General features: G+C 46.4%; 1 protein-coding gene across 1 annotated transcript in view; it reads left to right on the top strand.

Moving 5' to 3' along the window:
* The first annotated feature begins 388 nt into the window (after positions 1 to 388).
* The window catches only part of PEX2 (peroxisomal biogenesis factor 2), a 73358-nt gene continuing 47573 nt past the window's right edge, over positions 389 to 26173 (top strand). The window contains exon 1 of the mRNA XM_078687121.1: positions 389 to 519. The gene's annotated coding sequence lies outside the window, so the exon portion shown is untranslated. The remainder of the gene's footprint in view (positions 520 to 26173) is intronic.

A 26173-nucleotide genomic window follows, 5' to 3' on the forward strand; every position in this document is an offset into this window, starting at 1 on the left:
TGCTACTCACATTTTAGTTTATGAACCTTCCTTGCTGCTAATGCAGTAAACCCTGCAGCTGCTGCATAGTTTAGTTCTCCGTCGTTTCATAATTCCTGTGCCTCAGATAATAACTAGAATACCTGAATACGATATTAACACTGAATGCATTTCTACTGAAGTCACGAGCTAAAATCGCAGTCCGAAAAAGACTTGAAATATTTCACTTTGAACACAACAAAATCTAGCCATTGAGTTGGTGTGCCCAGCAGAAACGAGGACATAAGGGAACACATTCTGAGAGGTGAGTTAGCAGGCTAGTTGTTATGGGTACATTTTTGAGTTGAACATTGTATGCTAGTCCTCTTTCTATTTCCTTTCTCCTGAACGGGAAGTTCTTCTACGTATCGGAAGCTGCGCCTGCAAACGAGACTTCTGTTTGCAACGAAACCTGGGAGGGCGAGAAAAAGTTACTGTGCTTGGTGAAGTGCAGATCCGGTGCTGAGCTCATAGAGGAAAGGAAGGAGGCAGGCGTATCTCGTCAGTGTTTATTTATTTATTTTGTTTGATATTTTTTAAACGGGTGTGATTTTTGCCTTATCTTGCATTCTTGGCGGCTCGGCATAAAGCGCCTAGATTCGTTTTATGAAGCAGGAGCTCACCTGTCTAAAACATGTGTGAGTTGAATGCTGTGTTTTAGAGTGTAGGCAGTTTCACCGAGACGTGTGAGCACACCCTCGAACACAGCAGACCGCTGTTAATGTTGTGCTTTATGAAAGGGAGTGGGTAGCTGTGGAAATATAGTATTTTTTTTTAAAGAGGTGACCAAGCCTTGCTGCTGAACTTCAAAGGGTCGAGATCTGACTAGTCCACTCACTACGCTTGCCTGCTTATTATCAATAACGCAACAGGTGGATTGTGATGAATTTAAAAAAAATGGCTGTCGTCACAAGTGCAAATGCTATGTATGCTTGTGTAGTTGAATATGCGTGAACGTGAGGGGATTCTGACTAAACCACAGAACATATGATTATTATGGACTTTGTGCACCTTGGTTTTATGTGCATGCTAGTATACAGTGCCACAAAAAGGCGACTTCATAAAGATTGTGGAGGTGTCTATACAATAGAAAAATGAAAAGTGTGTGTGCATTCTAGTGTGATACTGGTCAGCTCTTACACTTACACTGTGGAGAGCATGTTTGTGTGCACGAGGGTGTATGTTTACTAATCGTTTGCCCACATTTGTGCGCAGACTTTTGTTACACTGTTTATTTGTGTCTTTGGTGCAGAAACGAACTTTCCGAGTGGCTTTTTTTGTGAGTACCCTGTGTTTGTGTGTATATGCGTTTGAGTGCACTATGTGTTGCAGAGTATGTTTTCTTGTCTATGGCACGCACTGCAAAATATTGTGCCTTTAGATGCTTTGGGCATTTCCATGTTTGAAATAGAAGCTTGTGAAAGTTGCTCGACCGAGAGCACTGCAGATTAAGATTGATAATGTTTCTCCATCGGTTTTCTCATGTAAGTGCCCGCCCACCTTTTGAGTACTATGTTGATACGAGTGTTAGGATGTTGTAGCTCTCCGTAGGCCTTGACCGTTGTGATGCAGTGAGTTTTTTCAGTATTCTAAAGCAATAAAGTTAAGTGCCATGATCTTGTATGTGTCTGCAGTTTATTATTCTGGTGCTATTATTATTAGTATATAAAATTTATTGGGTGCACAGCTACCCAGAGGTTTCACGGCGCCAACGGACACAGTGCGAAAGAAAGAGAAACATCTACTAATGAAACAGCCATGTTTTGAGGCCCTTACGAAAGTTTTTAAAACTGGTTTTGTACCAGAGCGGCATGGGTAGGGAATTCCACAGTGAGGGGGCCAGATAAGAAAAGGACCGACCACCCATACATGACAGTTTGAACCTGGTAACTAGAAATTTGGCTTGAGAGGTGCATTGAAGCAGGCATGTCGGAAGATTTGAATGGGCTATGGAGCTCAGATATTGAGTTGCTGTTCCCAGCTTGATCTTATACATATAACATAAGCCCTTAAATTTAGTACGATTCTCTATCCTGAGGCAGTGGAGGTCACGGAGAGATCCTGAGATGGAGGACTTTCTTGGCACATGACAGAGCCGTCTAGCCGTAGAGTTCTGAACTACTTGCAGTTTTTAAACCTCCTCATTTGCTCCTAGGTACAGGATGTTGCCATAGTCCAGCCTGGACATAATCAAGGCCTGGATCACAGTTCTTTGTGTGGGACCAGACATACTTTGCAGAGCCATTTTAGGATGGTGATACAAGTTGATGCAACCTTGACTGCTTGCTGCCTCATGAATAGCTGATCATATATGACTATGCCTAGATTATGTGCTGTTTGCACTGGTTGAGGCAGATCGGCCATTTTGGGGGGGCCAGTGACGAGGGCCCCAGAGATCTTTGTTTTCCCCAGGATCAGAACCTCAGTTTTTCCGCCGTTTAACTTTAGCCAATTAGTGTGCATCCAGCTAGCTATCTTTTGCAGCCTTACCTGTAGAGATGACACCATGGATGGCTTGTTGAAGGATAAGGAGAAGATTCGCTGGGTGTCATCCGCATAAGAAAAGATAGACAACCCAGCTTCTTCCGCAATTGTAGCTAGCAGGCTAACATAGAGATTAAATAGCACTGGGCTAAGGATAGAGCCCTGTGGTACCCCATACGGAGACACATGGGTCTTAGAGCTAGAAGATGGTGAAAAGACCTGAATAGTCAGACCGGTTAGAAAATGTGTAATCCATTTAAATGCTGAGCTATGCCCTGGGATTGAAGTACTTTTAATAGAGCAGTGTGTGACACAGTGTCAAAAGCGGCACTCAAGTCGAGCAAGATGAGTGCCACCGTTTCACCCCTGTCAAGATGTTGGCGCAGTGCTTCAGTGACTCACAGGAGCGTGGTCTCTGTGTGGTACCCTGCTCTAAAGCCTGATTGTGATGCATGCAAGATTTTATAAGATTCCACAAACTGCGTGAGTTGTTGATTGACGTGTTTTTCAATCATTTTCGAGAAAGCGGGAAGTAATGAGATCGGGTGCAGGGATGTGGAATTCCTATAGCCTGACGCCCAAGTCATATTCAAGTCAAGTCAAAACCACTTTATTCGATTAATTAAAATCGTAAAAGTACACATAAAAACACATACAATAAAATACATTGGGATGAGACAAGAATATAAAAAAACAGGTAAATATCTCAATTAAAACAATTCCATGATTATTTAAAAATCCAATAAAATTCATATTTCAATCATTACTGGGGATATTGACTTCCTAATCCGTACAGCAGCTACAAGAAAATTTGCGATATTAAAAATGTTCATGGGGTTATCCAATAATTGCAAGTACAGTAAGGCTGGTTTGACCTGTAAAAAACCCTTGTGTCTCAGAAGTGGCGTTACGAACTTCTTTCGGATGTCAATATAAAAATCACAATATAATGTAAAGTGCATAGTGTCCTGAATTGAGCTGCAATCACAGTTACAAAGTGCTGCATCCTCTGGTTTGCTCCAGCCTTGAAAATCCCCCAATAAAAAGTGAATCTGGTTGAAACGAAATCTAGTCAATAACCAGCGGTGGAAGGGCTTTGTAACTATTCTTAGGTAGGGCTCTATAGATGGTGATATAATTAATAAAAAGTGGGCCCTAACCAGAGGTTTTTAGGTCTCGCCTGTCGATGCGCATGCGCATCGAGCTTGCGAGCCTATTGCGGCTTAAACAACTTTTAACTAAGAAGCAAGGAATCGTGGCGATTCCTTGCAGTGCCCGTGACTTTTAAGCTCAATGCGCATGTGCATTGAGCTTAAAAGCGCGTGCACAGCCGCAATCTCCATCTGTTCCTCTCTCCCGCATTCCTCCGACACCTTTTGAAGTGAAGCTTAGCTTCACTTCAAAGGCCCGGCTTCTTAACACCCACATGCCGCTCTCCCCGCTCCGCCCCCTCCCCTGCCCGCCTTGTGCATTTCACGGCCGCCCGGCCGTACTTTCAGTTTCACGGCCGGAGGCCGTGTCTCCTTTTAAAACCTGTTTAACTTGTTTCTTTGAGGTATAAAGAAATTAGAGACAGGCGTTTTATTTAGGGATTGTAGACTTTCATGCATGCTGATTACCCATTCCGGGGACAGTTCCATTTCTATTTTCCACCTACCTTAACAATTGATAAATCAGCATCTCTAACCAACAGAATGTAGGGGCTATTCGGGAGATTTCTCTGTAGAGAGCAGGGCAGAGAAAGCCAAGTAGGGCTATGTCTTCCCGCCTTTTCCGCGCATGTGAAGGGGCACAGACGTCAAACACCATGCCTTTGAAATGCACCAACCTTTCATTAAATCTCAGATCCCTTAAAAGCAGAGGCCGATATCGCACGTTTTCCCTCCAGCTTGCCATGTGTCTTGCATTTCCGCCTAGTTTCTGGTGCTTTCTGTTTGTTCTTCCCAGTCAATAACCGCCGCCTGCCATTAGAAGGCTGTAAAGTATTCCATGTGCCATTAAGGCGTCCGAGGGTCTTTGAATGCTGAGTGCACGCATCCGCCTCTTTCATTCCAAACTCAGCTGTGACTCCAGCGCCCCAGTGACAGCTCCAATCTCTCGAACGAGTGTATTTGCATCGTAATCGTCACACCGAAAATATCTGCACACAAGGAAGGAAGATGGAAAAGCTACCAGGTTACAATGTCACAGACACACAACTCCCTCGAGATTCGGGTTTTAGCACGAGCTCGGAGTGTGGAGTAGAGTTGTGTGTGAGTGTGCTCCCCAAACATATTGCATCATAATTTGCACGAAGCACACCTGCAGCTCAATTTCTGTGTCACCCTCCCCTATCAAGGCATTTTTTTCTGAGCGGTGTCATAGCTAAGTGGGTTAATGTGCATGTTGTAGAGAACTGTGTGCAATTTGAAGATCATGGGTCCTGCGCTCACTAATGCAGCTCTCATTGTTAATGTGCTGTAACTTTCGTGAAAGTTGAGGTGTGTTCTCTAAAGGGAATGACCAAAAAAAGTGTAACTAGAAATCCTTTCTAAGATGCATGGCCTACGTAATATGGCTGTGGTTTAAAGCACGTGACCTGGCATGCATGAAGAAATTGAATGAACGCCACAAAACAGATTTATTTGTACAGTACTGCACAATTGGAACGAAACTAGTCGTTCCATGGTTAGCAGTTTAACCACTCTGATGCTGAGTGAGTAAGCACTCAGATTCTAATATTGCTAAACAAATTTCTCTCCATTTACTTACACAAATCTCGCAGATACCCCAAGCAGCAGTGCCCGCACTACCAATCCTTCTGTTATGCCACATCTCTCAGCTTACATATTCCTTCACTCTTTCTTTTACTCTCCACGTTTCTGCCTCTTTCACTCTCTTCCAACTCTCTCCCCCTCTCCATTTACTTACACAAATCTCGCAGATACCCCAAGCAGCAGTGCCCGCACTACCAATCCTTCTGTTATGCCACATCTCTCAGCTTACAGATTCGCACTTTCTTTTCCTCTCAACGTTTCTGCCTCTTTCACTCTCTCTTCCAACTCTCTCCCCCCTCTCCATTTACTTACACAAATCTCGCAGATACCCCAAGCAGCAGTGCCCGCACTACCAATCTTTCTGTTATGCCACATCTCTCAGCTTACAGATTCCTTCGCTCTTTCTTTTACTCTCCACGTTTCTGCCTCTTTCACTCTCTCTTCCAACTCTCTCCCCCTCTCCATTTACTTACACAAATCTCGCAGATACCCCAAGCAGCAGTGCCCGCACTACCAATCCTTCTGTTATGCCACATCTCTCAGCTTACAGATTCGCACTTTCTTTTCCTCTCAACGTTTCTGCCTCTTTCACTCTCTCTTCCAACTCTCTCCCCCCTCTCCATTTACTTACACAAATCTCGCAGATACCCCAAGCAGCAGTGCCCGCACTACCAATCTTTCTGTTATGCCACATCTCTCAGCTTACAGATTCCTTCGCTCTTTCTTTTACTCTCCACGTTTCTGCCTCTTTCACTCTCTCTTCCAACTCTCTCCCCCCTCTCCATTTACTTACACAAATCTCGCAGATACCCCAAGCAGCAGTGCCCGCACTACCAATCCTTCTGTTATGCCACATCTCTCAGCTTACATATTCCTTCGCTCTTTCTTTTACTCTCCACGTTTCTGCCTCTTTCACTCTCTCTTCCAACTCTCTCCCCCCTCTCCATTTACTTACACAAATCTCGCAGATACCCCAAGCAGCAGTGCCCGCACTACCAATCCTTCTGTTATGCCACATCTCTCAGCTTACAGATTCCTTCGCTCTTTCTTTTACTCTCCACGTTTCTGCCTCTTTCACTCTCTCTTCCAACTCTCTCCCCCTCTCCATTTACTTACACAAATCTCGCAGATACCCCAAGCAGCAGTGCCCGCACTACCTATCCTTCTGTTATGCCACATCTCTCAGCTTACATATTCCTTCGCTCTTTCTTTTACTCTCCACGTTTCTGCCTCTTTCACTCTCTTCCAACTCTCTCCCCCCTCTCCATTTACTTGCACAAATCTCGCAGATACCCCAAGCAGCAGTGCCCGCACTACCAATCCTTCTGTTATGCCACATCTCTCAGCTTACAGATTCGCACTTTCTTTTCCTCTCAACGATTCTGCCTCTTTCACTCTCTCTTACAACTCTCTCCCCCCTCTCCATTTACTTACACAAATCTCGCAGATACCCCAAGCAGCAGTGCCCGCACTACCAATCCTTCACACACGCAACGCCACTCACACACGCTACGCCACTCACACACGCTACGCCACTCACACACGCTACGCCACTCACACACGCTACGCCACTCACACACGCTACGCCACTCACACACGCAACGCCACTCACACACGCAACGCCACTCACACACGCCACTCATCCACGCAACGCCACTCATCCACGCAACGCCACTCATCCACGCAACGCCACTCTTCCATTTGCAAAAAGAAAAATGTCTAACTATTCTATTGCGAGACCTATTGCATTTTCAATGCTTGTTTTAGTTACTCACCCTCTCGTTCCTGCTCCCTTAAACTCAAGAAGTGTGTTTTAACCCACTTGTCATCAGCTTTCACGATTCCTTCCGGTGCTTGAAAAATTTCTGGGCGCCCAAGTTTCATGAACATTGCCTTAATATAGGACAGCCACTGTATATCATTGGCTCGTTCTAAGGTGACACAATCTTTTAAAATCTTTGGTTTAATGAAAGTTCAAGGTTCAACCATGTTTTTATTCAACAAATTAGGGGGCCCAGGCTCACCATATCAGACACATATCCCATCCCCAGCTCCTGATGAGTAGCAAAAGTTGGAGTCGATTGGGGGATGGACAAGAATGAGCGAAAAAAATTATTTTCAACCTTCTGGACCCCTTCCACTTGCTTGTACCCCCAAATTGCTGCGCCATATGTCGCAATTGCCAGGCATTTCGCCTTGTAAATGGAAAGGATGGCCTCACAGGGTTTACTCCTAACCGCCGTGGAAAACTGAGTAGGGCTGATGAAGATCTTCCTATAGCATTTTTAGGTCTCGGCTAGCCGCGCGTCTCCGCCGAGCCCCTTTTGTCGGCATGTGTGCTTCCCAGGAGACAGTCCTGGCCGCGCGCATCGCCTTGGAGGCGATTTGAAAGTGTCACGCGCACGCGAACGAGCGCTGCGGCCAGGCGCTGCCTCCTGTGAAGCACACACGCATGTAAGTGGATTTATTTATATTGCGTGTGTCCTCTTTTCCCGCCTCCACCCCTGGGGCAATCCCTCGTCTATTCTTGCTCCCCGAACACCAGCCCAGCTCCCTCCCAAGCTCCGGCTGCGGCTTTACCTTTGCAGCGGCGCCGAGCCGGATGCGCGCTCAGATCCACGGAAATGTAACCGGGAGAGCGAGCGAGCTCCGCCGGGAGGCCGGGAGGCTCACATCGAGAGGCGCGGGGAGTGGGGCAGCTGCAGTGCGCTTCCATCGACTGCAGGGGGGCGTCACTGAGCGGCTTGCCGAGGAAAGCGGTGGGAGGCAGGGGCCGAGCTTGCGGGAGGAGGTAAGGAGAGGAGGGAGGAGAAACGAGAGCGCGCTCGAGGGCCTGAGTGACAGAAGCACGAGGAGGCAGGACTTCTCGAAAAACAGAATTGAGCTCTAGTTGACACCTCCGGGGTACCAAAGAGTTGTCGGCGTGAAGGAGTAGAAACGTCTCGCCCTGGGGGTATTTACATTTTAAAGCTTGGTGACGCTACTCTGGTAAGTTAATAAAACGTTGCCCATCGCAAATCGGACCCAAGCCACCACGCGTACATCTAGAAAACGGACCTCTCAGCTTGTGATATACCAGACCCGACCCTTTAGTGAAGATATGTTAGGAGCTCAGGCTCTTGAAGTTTTAAGGCTAGCCTGACTCAAAGAATGAAGGCGGTGTTCTTACCCTTGTGCAGAGTAGTGAGTGTAGAGTGAGTGTGTAGAGTGAGTGTGCAGAGTGAGTGTGCAGAGTGAGTGTGCAGAGTGAGTGTGCAGAGTGAGTGTGCAGAGTGAGTGTGCAGAGTAGTGAGTGCAGAGTAGTGAGTGCAGAGTAGTGAGTGCAGAGTAGTGAGTGCAGAGTAGTGAGTGCAGAGTAGTGAGTGCAGAGTAGTGAGTGCAGAGTAGTGAGTGCAGAGTAGTGAGTGCAGAGTAGTGAGTGCAGAGTAGTGAGTGCAGAGTAGTGAGTGCAGAGTAGTGTGTGCAGAGTAGTGTGTGCAGAGTAGTGTGTGCAGAGTAGTGTGTGCAGAGTAGTGTGTGCAGAGTAGTGTGTGCAGAGTAGTGTGTGCAGAGTAGTGTGTGCAGAGTAGTGAGTGCAGAGTAGTGAGTGCAGAGTAGTGAGTGCAGAGTAGTGAGTGCAGAGTAGTGAGTGCAGAGTAGTGAGTGCAGAGTAGTGAGTGCAGAGTAGTGAGTGTGCAGAGTAGTGAGTGTGCAGAGTAGTGAGTGTGCAGAGTGGTGAGTGTGCAGAGTGGTGAGTGTGCAGAGTGGTGAGTGTGCAGAGTGGTGAGTGTGCAGAGTGGTGAGTGTGCAGAGTGGTGAGTGTGCAGAGTGGTGAGTGTGCAGAGTGGTGAGTGTGCAGAGTGGTGAGTGTGCAGAGTGGTGAGTGTGCAGAGTGGTGAGTGTGCAGAGTGGTGAGTGTGCAGAGTGCAGAGTGTGCAGAGTGCAGAGTGGTGAGTGCAGAGTGGTGAGTGCAGAGTGGTGAGTGCAGAGTGGTGAGTGCAGAGTGGTGAGTGCAGAGTGGTGAGTGCAGAGTGGTGAGTGCAGAGTGGTGAGTGCAGAGTGGTGAGTGCAGAGTGGTGAGTGCAGAGTGGTGAGTGCAGAGTGGTGAGTGCAGAGTGGTGAGTGCAGAGTGGTGAGTGCAGAGTGGTGAGTGCAGAGTGGTGAGTGCAGAGTGGTGAGTGCAGAGTGGTGAGTGCAGAGTGGTGAGTGCAGAGTGGTGAGTGCAGAGTGGTGAGTGCAGAGTGGTGAGTGCAGAGTGCAGAGTGCAGAGTGCAGAGTGCAGAGTGGTGAGTGCAGAGTGCAGAGTGCAGAGCGGTGAGTGCAGAGTGCAGAGCGGTGAGTGCAGAGTGCAGAGCGGTGAGTGCAGAGCGCAGAGCGGTGAGTGCAGAGCGCAGAGCGGTGAGTGCAGAGCGGTGAGTGCAGAGCGGTGAGTGCAGAGCGGTGAGTGCAGAGCGGTGAGTGCAGAGCGGTGAGTGCAGAGCGGTGAGTGCAGAGCGGTGAGTGCAGAGTGCAGAGCGGTGAGTGCAGAGCGGTGAGTGCAGAGTGCAGAGCGGTGAGTGCAGAGCGGTGAGTGCAGAGCGGTGAGTGCAGAGCGGTGAGTGCAGAGCGGTGAGTGCAGAGTGCAGAGCGGTGAGTGCAGAGCGGTGAGTGCAGAGCGGTGAGTGCAGAGCGGTGAGTGCAGAGCGGTGAGTGCAGAGCGCAGAGCGGTGAGTGCAGAGTGCAGAGCGCAGAGTGCAGAGCGGTGAGCGGTGAGTGCAGAGCGGTGAGTGCAGAGCGGTGAGTGCAGAGTGCAGAGCGGTGAGTGCAGAGCGGTGAGTGCAGAGTGCAGAGTGGTGAGTGCAGAGCGGTGAGTGCAGAGTGGTGAGTGCAGAGTGCAGAGTGCAGAGTGGTGAGTGCAGAGTGCAGAGCGGTGAGTGCAGAGTGCAGAGCGGTGAGTGCAGAGTGCAGAGCGGTGAGTGCAGAGCGGTGAGTGCAGAGCGGTGAGTGCAGAGCGCAGAGCGGTGAGTGCAGAGCGGTGAGTGCAGAGCGGTGAGTGCAGAGCGGTGAGTGCAGAGCGGTGAGTGCAGAGCGGTGAGTGCAGAGCGGTGAGTGCAGAGCGGTGAGTGCAGAGCGGTGAGTGCAGAGTGCAGAGCGGTGAGTGCAGAGCGGTGAGTGCAGAGCGGTGAGTGCAGAGCGGTGAGTGCAGAGCGGTGAGTGCAGAGCGGTGAGTGCAGAGCGCAGAGCGGTGAGTGCAGAGCGGTGAGTGCAGAGCGGTGAGTGCAGAGCGCAGAGCGGTGAGTGCAGAGTGCAGAGCGCAGAGTGCAGAGCGGTGAGCGGTGAGTGCAGAGCGGTGAGTGCAGAGTGCAGAGCGGTGAGTGCAGAGTGCAGAGCGGTGAGTGCAGAGCGGTGAGTGCAGAGCGGTGAGTGCAGAGCGGTGAGTGCAGAGCGGTGAGTGCAGAGTGCAGAGTGGTGAGTGCAGAGTGGTGAGTGCAGAGTGGTGAGTGCAGAGTGGTGAGTGCAGAGCGGTGAGTGCAGAGCGGTGAGTGCAGAGCGGTGAGTGCAGAGCGGTGAGTGCAGAGCGGTGAGTGCAGAGCGGTGAGTGCAGAGCGGTGAGTGCAGAGCGGTGAGTGCAGAGCGGTGAGTGCAGAGCGGTGAGTGCAGAGCGCAGAGCGGTGAGTGCAGAGCGGTGAGTGCAGAGCGCAGAGCGGTGAGTGCAGAGTGCAGAGCGCAGAGTGCAGAGCGGTGAGTGCAGAGTGCAGAGCGGTGAGTGCAGAGTGCAGAGCGGTGAGTGCAGAGTGCAGAGCGGTGAGTGCAGAGTGCAGAGCGGTGAGTGCAGAGTGCAGAGCGGTGAGTGCAGAGCGGTGAGTGCAGAGTGCAGAGCGGTGAGTGCAGAGCGGTGAGTGCAGAGTGCAGAGTGGTGAGTGCAGAGTGGTGAGTGCAGAGTGGTGAGTGCAGAGTGGTGAGTGCAGAGTGGTGAGTGCAGAGTGGTGAGTGCAGAGTGGTGAGTGCAGAGTGGTGAGTGCAGAGTGGTGAGTGCAGAGTGGTGAGTGCAGAGTGGTGAGTGCAGAGTGGTGAGTGCAGAGTGGTGAGTGCAGAGTGGTGAGTGCAGAGTGGTGAGTAGTGAGCGGTGAGTAGTGAGCGGTGAGTAGTGAGCGGTGAGTAGTGAGCGGTGAGTAGTGAGCGGTGAGTAGTGAGCGGTGAGTGCAGAGCGGTGAGTGCAGAGCGGTGAGTGCAGAGCGGTGAGTGCAGAGCGGTGAGTGCAGAGCGGTGAGTGCAGAGCGGTGAGTGCAGAGCGGTGAGTGCAGAGCGGTGAGTGCAGAGCGGTGAGCGGTGAGTGCAGAGCAGTGAGTGGTGAGTGCAGAGCAGTGAGTGGTGAGTGCAGAGTAGTGAGTGCAGAGCAGTGAGTGGTGAGTGCAGAGCAGTGAGTGGTGAGTGCAGAGCAGTGAGTGGTGAGTGCAGAGCAGTGAGTGGTGAGTGCAGAGCAGTGAGTGGTGAGTGCAGAGCAGTGAGTGGTGAGTGGTGAGTGCAGAGCAGTGAGTGGTGAGTGGTGAGTGCAGAGCAGTGAGTGGTGAGTGGTGAGTGCAGAGCAGTGAGTGGTGAGTGGTGAGTAGTGAGTGGAGAGTAGTGAGTGGCTGGCCCTGTTTCTAGCTCAAGCGGCACCGGCACCTGTAGTCTAAAGATAATACCTCTGCCTCAAGTGAAGTACTCTGGTCCCCAAGGATGACTAGCAAACAATATTATTCACAACGTTGCTTACTATTCAGCAACATTTGACAGTTTGCAATCAATCTTTATAAAACAATTCAGAGTTTGATAACAAATTAATGCAACACATTGTAATATACAATGCCAATAGCTCAAACTTTAATGCTGCGAGACCTATTGCATTGTAAATGCTTGTTTTTGTTGCTATAAGCTGGGGAGCCCAGGAGCATTTATCATCGAATAGGCCCCCCAGATGTGTAAAAACCTTCACCCTCGTGACCTCTGCCCCATTACAATAAAAGGACCTGACTTTGTTCTTACGTGGTCCTATAGTCATAGCATGCGATTTGGCAATATTATACTGCAATTCCTTTTATCTTTTTCCTTTTTATCACTCTCCGTTCTATTTTTTAAAATTATTTTTTATTAAATTTGCATACATGTTCGGCCGTGCTACTTCAATGTTATTAGAGGTACACATGTCACAAACACGCAATGGTATAGGGCACTATAATGACCGTTTCATTGTTGGCTTTTAATTCCTATTGTGCCAGGGACCTGGTCGACTTAAGGACTTGATTACACGCATCGTACATCCAGGATTGTTGAACGGCTTTTATCACAGAAATGCATGTTGCCCTTCAACACTGCATTGCGCTTGGGGTTTTATAATGTTTTATGACATAGGCACCATACCAACCTGGGACTTTTAAGTGAATGTGTAAAAGGTTAAAAATGCTAGCTCTCGCAGTCTCAGGCCACCGTGTTTCAAGAGATTTACAGTGAGTGTCCTGCTCGCTAATGCCGATCTTGACCTGATGCTGCAGTCCGAATTTTAACCGCTACAGCGCGGCGCGAATTTTTTCGCTGTGCTGAGCATTCTAATGAGCCAACGGGCTCATGATGGAACGGTTCCGTCATGAGCACAGGCCAACCGACGTTCATGACGGAACCGTTCCGTCATGAGCATGGAAGGGGTTAATGCCACTTCTGCACGCAAGTTCAAGGAATGTGTCCCCTAGATTCGTCAGGGGTATTGAAGTTTGTCCTTTAATTGTAGTTTGAGATTTTACACTGTCAATCTATTAAACACTCATGTGAAAGTCAAGGTATACTTTGAACTGTCTGGTTCTCTTATAGTTTTAGTGCTTTTGTTTTTAAGTGGCATTGTGGAAGAATTCAATTCACCAATTGCTTTCCGTTTGTATGAGCCCTTCGCATGTTGTATCCTAAGTGGTGACAAGACGCATTATCAAAACTTTGAAATTGTAACACATTATTACTTACACCAATTTATGTTAATCAGTCCCACAGCAGATTTCATTTTTGTAATTCATACTAATTTGATAATCTAGGACATAAAACTTCAACCTCGTTTTTGCTCAAGTAGTTTTTCCTGACATAAGGCTGACAGAAAACCAAAATTCTTCGTATTGCATAGCATAGTTTGTTTTATATGGTCCCAAGGAGTTGACACATTTTTCAATTGAAATAACTTTATACGCACACAATAAGGCAGCAGTAAGTGTATATGCAAGATCAATTGTAGATACAGATACATTTATAAAAGACAGCACGGTGATCAGCTGAAGGGAAAGGTGCAACAGAAAACCTGCACATAAAATCAAGGCAGTCCTTTAATGGTGCATTACATTAGTGGTGATGACGTAAACTAGGTTAGTCTGTAAGCAGTATTTTCTTTAATGTGTTTCTCCTACTGCAGGCACAAAATGCTTCCCTGCAACATTCAGGGTGCCACGCGCGCTTTCCTTTTCTAAGCAGCTTGGGACAATGGCAGCCGCTTCTTTGAATAGGTCTTGCATTTACAAGAGTATGAACGATTAACATTGTAAATGATGATGCCTTTTATTTACGTGTTAATTATCAAAACATATAAGTAAAAGGCATTGTCATCTACAATGCCAATAGCTTAAACTCTCGCAAATGCGAGACCTTTTGCATTGCAAATGCTTGATTTCTTTTCCTTCTGAATAGCAATTGAACAGAATTCGCGGCAATTTCTCCAGTTTTCTTTTCCACCCCAACTATCCCTTGTGTTTGTCAATGCCTCCTCCCCGCCTTCCTCCGTACTTTTCTTCTTCTCTCTCCCCACATCTTTCATTGTTCTTCCCACTGTCTCTGCACATACATCTTTACTCTCATCATCTTCGCTCCTCCACTAGAGAATGGATTTCCATACTAATCCAGGGCAGTCTTGGTACATTAGTTTTGAGAATCCTATCATTATGCATCAAAAAGCTCACTTCTAAAGTGTCTGTTCAATGCCAGTTACCAGATTCTTTGGCTCTCTCACCTGGTCACAGGACTCAGAGGAAAGCTGTCACAAATGCCACGTCTTCCTCGGCTGGACACACTGTAGTAGCTGCTGACTGGCACCTAGGACAGTAGTTAGTCTCAAGTACCCTCTACATTTAGTCTGTACTAGGCTTGACTTTTTTTTCTCACTGCGATTCGGCAGGAACTGTAAATGCATGCACTGACCTCATGCAAATCAATTGGATGACAGTGTTTAATCTGTAGGCAGAAGTGGAGCAGTAACTGGAGTGGCATACTGTTTAAGTCCTTTGCTACCCTATGGATATTGGTTCTATCTCTCGTAGGTTCCACCAAAGCTACCGCTCCTCTTTCTGCAGGTGCCGCAAACTTGAGGATGGACTGACAAAATATCCCTACAATCTTCCCAGAAAAAACACAGGTTGCGCACTCACAGTGGTCCTTATAAAATGTGTTTATTGGCCATTTTGAAATTTTTATATTATATCTTATCATACAGAAAGGCACTTAATCGAAACACAAGACAGTCATTGGTTAGGGGCCCCAAAGCTTCAGCCCCATTTTTCGAATCTTCACAAAATGTTCCCCAAAAAAGTGTATCCATCTCAGATACTCTGAGGAAAGTGTTGGGGTGATCTGTCAAGAGGGGCTAAAGAAAAGGTGGGGGGGGGGATACAATATGTAAAATCCCCATGCATTTTCCATAGACTTTTTTAGACAAGGCTACAACAAAAACAGCTGAACGGAATTACACCAAATTTAGCAGGAAGCTAGAACTTGGTCTGCAAATTATGCTTTTTGGTGTAAATCCGTTATGTAGTTTCTGAAATTAAAGGGAACAAAACGTGTATGTTTAGGTAGTTGAGCTCGCAAGAGTCTCACCAGTGCAAGAGCGCAAAATAAAAAATGTCCTTTGATTGGTTGAGAGACAGGTTTGTCCTGTGATCCTTCACACTCGCGCTGGAGCGAGAGGCTTAGGGAAAAGCAAGCACTTTGATTAGCTAGCAGTTGGAAATGAAATGCCTGCATTTATTGTTTACTGTGACGAATTGGAGCTCTTTGGAAATGAAATAAAAAAGGTATATAAAGGGGCAGCTGAAAGGCATGCTGCCCCCTTACATTTAGAAAGGAGATGTCTAAGAGGATAACTACTGTGAAGAAAATAAATGTATATTGTTTTTAGGTAATTGTCACGATCTGGCTGGTTTGCGAACAGTAAAATGGAGTAGATGAGTTCTCTTCGTTTTAATGCATATTGTGGTGCTTGTTTGTGGGAGAAAGTGTGTAAAAGAAGTACTGTGATTAGTTTGTTTGATTGCGGGAGCCTCTCGCCCGACCTCTATGGAAAATTACTGGGCCTGCCACAAGGTGTTTTATGGTACCACAAAAGTCTTGCATGATCGTATGGGGAGAAGCAGAAAAAAAGGGCCAAGGTGAACCAATAGTTAGCATTCTTATTACATGGTTGAAAAAAAGCTGTGATGTCATTGGATACAGAGCCAGAGATCGCTCAGATTGTCCTTGGTACTTTGGAGGAGAAGGAAGTCTCTTTCAGTTGTGATCAGCACACGTTATTTTATCTGAAGTTGCAGAGACTAATGTAGTAATTTGCATTGAAGAAAGAACTGCAAGTTCAAGTATTTTAGAAATATATATTTTTTAAAACTAGTTAATTGTCAAGTGTAGTAATGTTGGTACACTTATTTTACACTTTGTTTAGAGTGAACATTGTTTGAGGAGGTGTAGATATGTTAGTGGTATTGAGAGGTACAGATTAGAATGTAGAGAGGTGAGCAAAGTTTGCAGATTGAGTTAAAAAATGTAAATGTACAAATGGAGTGTACTTGTAAGTAAAGGAAACATCGTTTCTCAAATCATTAAAAAAAGAATGTAATATAAGCTGTACTGCTGTTATGAACCTCAATGAACATCTATATATTTTAGCTCTATGAACTGTTTGAGTGGTTATATTGCTATTTCCAGAGTAGAAAACTGGGATCTGTGCCAGCAAAGGTGTCTCGCGAGTAATGTCTTACTTTATAAACTTTTATAAAGTGAGGTTGGATGGCATTTTATAATTTCTTTGTGATTTAGAAAAAAAAGTGGACTGGGTGAAGGTGTGGACATTTTCAAGAGAAAGGAATACAAGTTACTGGTGCATTATATGTAAATATGTGATAAAGGTGGAAAACTGTACAAAGGTTAAAAAAAATAACTGATGTATCACTGTTATCAATTATTGACCAGTATGTAACTTTTATCTGTTCAGTTATTTGGTATTCTTTTAGGAGGAAAATGGTAACTTGTCCCTGAGGAAATAATGATCTGCTTGCATAAACAGGAAAGAAGAGTCTGGTTAAGAGACGCAGGATTATTGTGCTGTTCAGCAATAAGTACCTCTTCATGCGCAGTATATTCAGGTTTAAAGGATTTGGAGTCACCTAAACAGTTGAGTAGGTCGGCCAGCACAAGCTAACTCTGGACGAGATAGACTTTGTGAACTGTATATATAAATGTGCTGCTTTGCTGAGACTTTATTGCCACCTAGCCTGCCATTACAAAACACAGCATGAATATAAAGACTCTTTGGCAGGCTTAGAAGGGTAAAAGACTGTAAACTAAGTGCTACGAAGATCAAAATCCAGTAGGCAAATAAAGCGAAAAGGGGGGTATTTAGGAGCTGTTTATGAACGTCAGAAAACATCTTATATATTTTAAAATCTAGTTTTCTTTGTGTTATAGTTGTGTATATAGTTTGTGGTTTTTGTAGTGTTGTATTGTCATTAACTTGCTTTCTTGTAATAACGTTTAAAGTTACTTTCGAGTAGGTTCTTTAATACTTATTATACATTTCAAGTTTATACTATTTCAGTATTCAGTAAAACTGGCAGTTTCATGTTCAGGGACTGGGAATGTGCTGCTAAATGTATATGTATGTCAATGGTACTATGCTCATATTTTATCCTACAGTGACTTGGCAATGGAGAAGCCAATTATTTTGCTATGCATGTATGGTTACTTGTGTGCTGTAGTATGTGCGATACAAGAGAGGTCTTGGCACAGAGGTAAGTGCATGTTTATACTCTACTGCTATTAGATGTTTTGCACACCCTATTATGTATGGGTGTTGCCATTGTTAGGCGTTTAAAACCGCGGTTTTAAACGCCTCTACAATGAACTACGGACACGAGTTGTCCAAGACACAGTTCTAAAGAGAGAGAATGCTCCATTTCATACTCTACTATTGACATTCTTCAGTATGAAGGGAGGTATGTGCAGAGAGAACAGTATCTACCCACAGCTTACTTTGCACACATGTTACTCTGGGGCGATGTCTCACCTGAGAGGGCAGTGTATTTTTATACCATAGTCTTGATAGTTGTTATGCAGGACAGACTTTTGAGCATAAAGGTGATTTCATCTCTGTTACGTATTACGGGACAAAACTGACCCTTTTTCGCCAATTGGGACGAAGCCAGTACACTGAAAAAGACACCTATCAGCACTAGAATATAAAGAGGCCCAATTTCTGTCAAATGAAACTGGATATGTAATTCCTGATATCCAGTACTGCACTTAAGACAAGAGATAAGAAAACCGCATTAGGATTTTAGTCCTTGAAGCAGTCCTGCTCTTTCTCTGAGGATAGAAGCTTCATGCACTTGCAGTTAGACATGCCTACCTTGTGCCATGCAATAAACCCATCATGTGGGTTCAACCAGACTCCCTGGCAGTGCCTTTTCATAGTTTATCTTGGCTACATCCGTGGGGTTCTTGATGAAGACGCTTTTGTTGCTGAGGTGCATTGATATGATCCCATCAAGATTTAAGCCTACAGGCGGTTTATGTACTTTGTTGTTTGATGTTGTGAAAAAATTGTAGATATCTGTTTATATATAAATCTGATCAGCTCTTATCACGAGGTAAAGAAATATGATGACTTGAAGTGTTCACACACTGCCAGCCGTCAGTGCACGCTTCCACCAGGCACACACACCACCAGCCATCAATGCACGCTTCCACCAGACACACACACCACCAGCCGTCAGTGCACGCATTCACCGGACACACACACCACTGGCCGTCAGTGCACGCTTCCACCAGGGGCACACACCACCAGCCGTCAGTGTACGCTTTCACCGGGCACACACACCACCAGCCGTCAGTGCACGCTTTCACCGGGCACACACACCACCAGCCGTCAGTGCACGCTTTCACCGGGCACACACACCACCAGCCGTCAGTGCACGCTTTCACCAGGCACACACCCCAGCAGCCGCCAGTGCACGCTTCCACCAGGCACGCACATCACCAGCCGTCAGTGCACGCTTCCACCAGGCATGCACACCACCAGCCGTCAGTGCACGCTTCCACCAGGCACACACACCACCAGCCGTCAGTGCACGCTTTCACCGGGTGCACACACCACCAGCTGTCAGTGCACGCTTTCATCGGGCGCACACACCACCAGCTGCAGTGCACTCTTCCACCAGGTACACACACCATCAGCCATCAGTGCACGCTTTCATCGGGCGCGCACACCATCAGCCGTCAGTGCACGCTTTCATCGGGCGCACACACCATCAGCCGTCAGTGCATGCTTCCACCAGGTACACACACCACCAGCCATCAGTGCACACTTTCACTGGCCCACTGACCCTCATGAGGACTTGTCGTCCAAAAACTTCACTGAAATGCTCCTTAATCTTAATTTTATCTCTCATATCCATATCCCCACTCACATTCATGGTCACATCCTAGACCAAGTTTGGTCAACTAATGTCCCCATCTCTTCCCCACTAGTCACTCCCTGTTCTTGGTCAGATCACTTGTTTGTCTCTTTTTTCTTTGAGCAAAGCCTTACCCGGAAACTCTCTCTTCCGAGTAACACTTGGGCACGGAATTGGAACCATACAGACATACCGGCGCTCTGCTCCTCCCTCTCAGCAACAGCCCCCAAACTCGATGGGGTACCCCCACTCGCACAAGGGGACACCATTAGTAAATGGTTATCCGCCGAATGTGACCGGGTGGCTCCCCTCAAGCGCGTCAGAATCAGGCGCACCCATGACGCTAACAGATGGTTTAATCTGGAGCTCAAGGGTAAAAAACTTGCGCTCCGGCAGGCAGAACGCGCATGGAGGTGCAGATATTGTCCCACCCTTAAAGTACAATTCACCACTCTCCTTCAAGAATTCAAAAAAGCTATCCTGCAGGCCAAAACTGACTATTTTTCTTCCAAGATCCTATTGGCCGAAAATCAACCTAAGGACATTTTTTCCATAGTACAGGAATTAGCATCCTCTGATAGAGTAGCGCCCAAACCTGTTTCCTCCCAGACCCTTTGCGATTCCCTCAACGATTATTTTATCGAGAAAATCACTCTGATCAAGTCTAATATCTCACCTCCCCCTCCCTCTTTTCAGTGCCCTCCACCCCCATCCAACCCAGTTTGCTTAGATCAGTCAGTCATAAAAACTTTTATTCGGTTACAGTTTTACATAACCATAAAAAGTACATACACTGGTTAAAAAGACTACGTTTCTGATTGTATCTTAGTTAATAAAAACACAATTCATTATATACATTTTTTTTTTAAAGATTAAAAAGTACTACGTTTAACAGATAACATACAATTAGAACTGGAAACTGGGCCTTAAGTTTTTCTACACCCTATCTTGGGCGCAATTCTAATATGTTCGTTACAGAGTTGACATTAAATTCAAGATCCATGAACGGCACTAAACAATACGGGTATAGTTTTGGCGCAGGTATCTAAACCACACAGACACTGCGCCAAGTGTTTAGACAAAGTTTTAGGAAGCTGGCTACACATTTTGCGTTGTATACAGAGTCCAAGGACTGTAGTGCCAAGTAAGCGGGCCGACATGTTCTCAGGCCCATTGCGCGCAGTTCGGGCAGAATCCAGCACTTACGTGGGGTCGTGTAGTATCTGCAAAACAATATTATATGGATTGTTGACTGGTCCGAGATCCCATCACAGGGACATTTCGTTAAATTGTGTGACCAGTCTTGCTGCTTCGGATATGTGACTTGGCGATGAAATGTATTAAATCTGAACCTGGTCAATAGATATTTATCGTAAGTACTTAAATAAAAGGTTAAATATGGCTGGATCCCCTAGGAAGTCTGAAGTGTTAAAATATGAGCATTTGAGGGTTTGCTTAATGCCTGTGTCAGACGTAATTCCCTAAGATGGGAGAGGCAGAGTTTTTTCAAGTCTTTCCTAGAAATGTTTATTAGCGCGGGTGGATCCCAAAAGTATACAATACGATCCAGGTCGCCTAGGAAGTTCTTTACATACTGGAGCCATGGAATTTTATGCCAATTAGCTAAGGCCAAACAGTCTGTTAGGAGTGAGCGGGTTAGGTGGCACTGCATTTTGGTCCAAACACGGTGCCACATAAGGATCGGCTGGATCCTGATGTTGTCGATCAGATAATCGATTCCCAGCTCAATGTGGCAACCATACGTGGGGGCACTTTGAGGTACGGCCAGCAGATATTTTATGAACCCATTCTCGACTATTTGAAGGGCTTCAACTGGTGCGTACCCCCCAGAACCCAGCACCGTAGGTCGCTATGCTATGGCATTTAGCGTAGTAGATTTTTAATAGTTCTGCTGCAGCAGGCTTACCCAATTTCCTTGAAAAGGAAACTAGGGCTGAGGTTGCTCTCTGAAAGAGCAATTTTTTACTAACTAAGCCTTGCATCCAGCTTAGTTTGTCATCCACTAGGATACCTAGGTATGGATAAACACTGGTTCGTTCCAACCTGATATTATCAATAACTATTGGTTTGGTTTTCTTCGCCCTTGGCCCAATATGCATTACGAAAGTTTTGTTTTTGTTTACTTTTAAACCCAGGGAGGACATAAATCCGCAGTACTTGTTTAGTTGTAATTGGAGTTGGTTGAGTGTTCTTGCCAATATGACAGTCATCTGCATATAATAATGCAGGGATAGGGCGGTTCTTAATAGTTGGAAGGTCCTGGCTCCCTTCAAGCATGGCCACTTCTAGGCCATTTGTGTACAGATTAAATAGGAAGGGAGCCAGGACACAGCCCTGTCTAACCCCCCTATTGACGGCGAAAGATGGTGATAATTCTCCATTCACTCCATATCTGACGCAAGTGGAGGCGTCAGAATAAAGTTCGTGGAGAAAATTAATAAGGGGGGGGTTGACTCCTAGCTTGCCGAGTATAGACCACAGCTTTGAATGGATGACACAATCAAAAGCTGCGCTATGGTCGACGTACACTAGGTATAAGTTAGCCCCTTTAACTCCTACATATTTGCCAATCAAGAGGGCTAAATTTAGAGCCTGCTCCACAGTGCCAAGGCCCTCCTGGAAACCGTATTGCAGGTCGGTCATGATGTTGTTCGTGGTTGCCCATTCCTGGAGACGCTCCAGGATTAACCGACCCGCAACTTTGCCCAAGGAATCCAGGAGGGAAATCGGCCTGTAGCAGGCTGGGTTATTACGCTCACCCTTCTTAAAGATAGGAAGGAGAATTGAGGTGGACCAAGAATCTATTAGACCTACGTTTGCGACAGCAGTCATAACCTGTGTGATGAGAGGTGTCCAAAGGTCTGGACAGTATGCAAAGATGTCCAGGGGTACCCCGTCCGGGCCTGGTGCCTTGCCAGTCTTAGAAGAAGATAGTGCGTTGATAACTTCCTCATGGCTAAACACTAGATCTATTGGCTAGATCTGGTTTGTTCTTCCGTTTCCATCCTCCCTACCTTCAGTGGTGGTCTGTGTAGATAGACCACCAAAAATTTTGAAAAAGTGTGCTACCCACTCTTCGGCCGATACCACCACATCAAGATGGCGGGCAGTGGCGGTATCAACCAAAAAGGGTGATTTAACCGTGCGCCAAAACAGGGAGCTGTCTTTTGTTAGACAACTCTCATGAAGTTGGGCCCACAGTTTTTTCTTTCTTAATTTCCTTCCTGAGATTGTATAGAGCTAAGTTATAACCCTTTCTCAGTGTTTTAATTTCATCACAGTCTCTGACAGGTTTATGTAGGGCTGATTTTAAATTATTCAGGGCTTTACGACAATCTAAATTAAACCAGCCATTAGTTTTTGGTTTCTTGGACTTTTGGTTGCTAGTCAGCTCTTCCCGTATTATTCTAACAATTTCCAGAAAACTGTTGATAATCAACTTTGGAGAAGAGTCTAGAGCCAGACAGGTATTCAACCAAGGTAGAGCTCTACTTACAACTTTACTAGATATTTCTGCTGGGTCGATTTTAGCCCATTTTACTGAAAACCGATTTATTTTGTCCATAGTCAATGATTGCTGGTTCAATAGACTCGGCTTATCAGGTTGAGAAAGAACATTTCGAAGTATTAATGAAACGCTATTGGGGAAATGATCGCTACTGGAGTCAGAACCTGTGGTAAAATTAGTCAATTGGCCCTTTAAGCTTTGAGAACAAAGTATATAGTCAATTACACTTGACAAACCCCTCCCTTGAAATGTTGGCATAAAATCAACAGGCGGTTCGACTAGACCGTTTGCAAAATCCATTTCTAGAGAAAATAAACAATCATTCAAACAGTTACCTTCCTTTGTGTGGTGGTAATGTGTTAGCGGAGAGCCATTAACATCCGTTAAACCACAATTACCGTTCTTACAGTTAGTACATAATGACATGTTACAATCCCCTCCCCATATCAAGTAGCATGTCTTGGTGCAGAGCTTGATCCGCTGTTCATTCAAAAGAAATGTTATTTCGGTTAGAGTATTTACACAGTCTGCCTGAGAGAGATTATTGTAGAGGTTAACAAAAAAGATCGTCGCACATTTTTTGAATGTAACCCTTAGAATTTGGTAGTTCTCATTACACTTCAGAATATTTGCTTCCATCATTGGGAGAGTATTTGCTACATAAAGTGCGAGTCCACCCTTAGGTCTGCCTGAGGTAGTGGGACTGGCAGGAACGTAATAGGTTTTAAAGCCTAGTAAGTGTACAGGCGTAGTGGACCATGTCTCCTGTAAACATAGTATCTGATGAGGTTTGACTGTGGCTAACCATGTCGGAAGATTGGTTTTCGTGCGAAGACCAGCTACATTCCAATAAAGAACAGAGAAAGTTAAATGAGGGTTTGGCTTGTCATTAGTTTTAAGGTGGACTATACTATCCCCCTGTGAATATGTATGGGTTGACAGTAAGCCTAGTGATGGATCCTCTAAGTTATCAGGAGTAGCTTGACTGTGGATAGTCTCTTCAAGAGGCCCTAGATGTGGTAAGCTAGAGTTTTCTACCACCCCCACATCTGCTAGTAGCTTGATTTCAGTAGTAACAGTAGTAGTAACAATAGTATCAGTAGTGGCAGGCCCTAAATGGTCAGTACTGATACCTGCTGACCCAAACTTTGGCATTGTTTCCAGGGGAGTATTCCTATTAGTTGAAACGATATTTATTGGACCTGTGGAATCAGCCCAACCGGGTGTCCGGCCAGGATGTGAAAGGTGTGGACGGCCCAGCCTGTTTTGTGGAGTCCTCGGTGGTGGTCAATCGACCAGTTCTAGGCAGTCAAACCTGTTGGTAACTGGTGCGCCTCTCCAATCTACATTGAATGGCCTGCCTCTGTCTCTGTTACCTGACCAATCTACCCAGTGCCTTCTCCTGTCCCATTTCCCTACTTGGGACCAGTCCCCAGCTTGACCTCCGTAGCCTGACCAATCTACCCACTCCCTTCTGCTGTCCCCGTTCCATACTTGGGTCCAGTCCCCACCTTGACCTCCCTTGAAGCAATTTATTGGGGGGTAGAAAAAAGCAAGTCTTTTAGTGTCAATTCCGTCGTACTTGACAGTCGGGCCCATGAACAAATGTGGTCAACAATGCGAGGATCGTCAAAGTTGACTATAACACAATCCCCCGGGATATTCTTCAACTCCTTGCCTATCCAGGGGACTCTACGAACCGTTGAGATTCTACTCGTACAGTGTGGGGGCAGTGGTCTATTTATATTGAACCAATGCTGTACCTTGTTTTTAAGGGACCAACTAGGTTCCATAGTATTGAGACTCAACTCTGGAACCCCTGTCATTATCACCACAAAAGGGCTACATTCCGGGGGCAGATGAACTGGGAGCCCTGTTCGCCCCCTATTCCTATCATTGGCAAATTGTACCCCTGCTGGTTTAGTTGGGGCTGCCTTCTGCGAATCTTGTGTAACAGGAGTTTTTTGGACCGCAGGAGCTTTTTTCGCATCTGCTGGGGCGGGTTTCGTTTTTACATTGGTGGCCTGGACGGTGGCTTTGATTATTGGAGTGCCTACCGGGCGAATATTCTTAATCGAGTCTTGGGCCCCTGTTGTGGTCACCCCTACCCCCTTGGGAACAGTTGCACGCACCTTTGGAGCGTTTACAGGTGCCTGTAAATCAGTTTCTTTTCCAGATTTGAAAGGGACTTTGCTATGGGGTGTATGTAAGATTTTATAAGTTCATCTAGTCTGATAAAAAGTTGATTATTTAACCCACAGATCTTGCACCCACCCACCGGGCTGTTGGTGTCAATGGGATTTTCTGCGTTTAAGGAGGGAGTTACAATATCTATGTGATTAGTCTGTATGTGATTAGTCTGTAACTCTTCCCGCCTTAAAGAATCTTGACCCTGGGCCCGTGTACAGGGTAAATCACTTAGTGCAGTATAAGCTTTCCCTCTTACTTTTGATTTTGTTTTTGGTGGCCTCTTATTCTTGGGTATAGCACCCTCCCTTTTCCCCCTGGAAGTTTCCGAGGCAGGACTAACTCGCCTCAGGGTTACAAAAAGTTCAGGGGTTTTGTCCAGCGGCTGACTAAGTTGTGAATCCGTTAGGGCCAAAGAAGCCGATAGGTCGACCACATTTGGGACAGTGTGGATGTCAACAAGTGTTTCAACTACGTGACTATTTGCCCGCGGATTATTGGGTGTCCTTACTGACGCTATTAATCCCAATGAGGAGCGCTTAGCTGCTGCCAGATCTAATAAAACCCTGCGATCCAACAGGAGTATGCCTTGGTCTATGGCATAGTTGGCTCTGTTGATAAACTGGTCTATTGGGCCAATCACCTGTGCTGCTCCCTGTGCAGCTTTGCTCCTCAAACCTCTCGTCGTCATAGTAGAAGAAAAATAGCTAACACTTAGAACGATAGTTTACAACATACGAGGGCTTAGCAAGATGTGATAAACAAAGTTAGATATATATAGTCCGTATAAGTGAAGAAAAACGTTTAGTTCAAATATAGGAGGGATGGCCCTGTCCAGTCTTACCCGGTCTTTAACGGGCTTAAACGGGCCCGCCCTTGGCCCGGGCTTCGCTCGGCGTCCCGCTCGCGTCCCGCATAGCGGTGGAGCCCGAGCTTTAAGCGCCTCCGGGCGCCTTGGTTGACGTCCTCAGGTGGCGCCGCCGCAGGGGTCGCTGGGTAACCGAGTCCTCCGCTCGGCGGCCGCTGGGGATGGTGCATGCGGCAGCGGGAGGACTCGGGCAGGCAGAGAGACGATTCCAATCAGAGGGTCAGTAACGGGGCTCTGACAATACCCCCAGTGTCTTTACAAGCAGTTTGCTTAGATCAATTCCCCTTAATCACTACTGACGTTTTCCTAAAATTACTTGTCAAAGTTAAATCAGGATCTCCCTCTGACATCTGCCCGGCTCACATTCTGCGAAAGATCTTCTCTGCCTGTCCTCTCCCTTCCTTAACCTTCTTGAATGATTCCCTCATGCAGGGCATTGTTCCTGTCTCGCACAAATCTGCTAAAATTATCCCTATCCTTAAGAAGCCAGGAGCTGACCCATCCTCCCTTCCTAATTACCGCCCCATTTCCCTTCTCCCCTTCCTAGGTAAGATACTTGAGTGCCATGTTACCAAAGCCCTCAGCTCATTAATTGAAGATAGCTGCTTTTTAACCACCTGCCAGGCTGGTTTCCGTCCCTCCC

The sequence above is a fragment of the Lissotriton helveticus genome, chromosome 4_1, assembly GCF_964261635.1.
Source record: "Lissotriton helveticus chromosome 4_1, aLisHel1.1, whole genome shotgun sequence".
Lineage (NCBI taxonomy): Eukaryota > Metazoa > Chordata > Amphibia > Caudata > Salamandridae > Lissotriton > Lissotriton helveticus.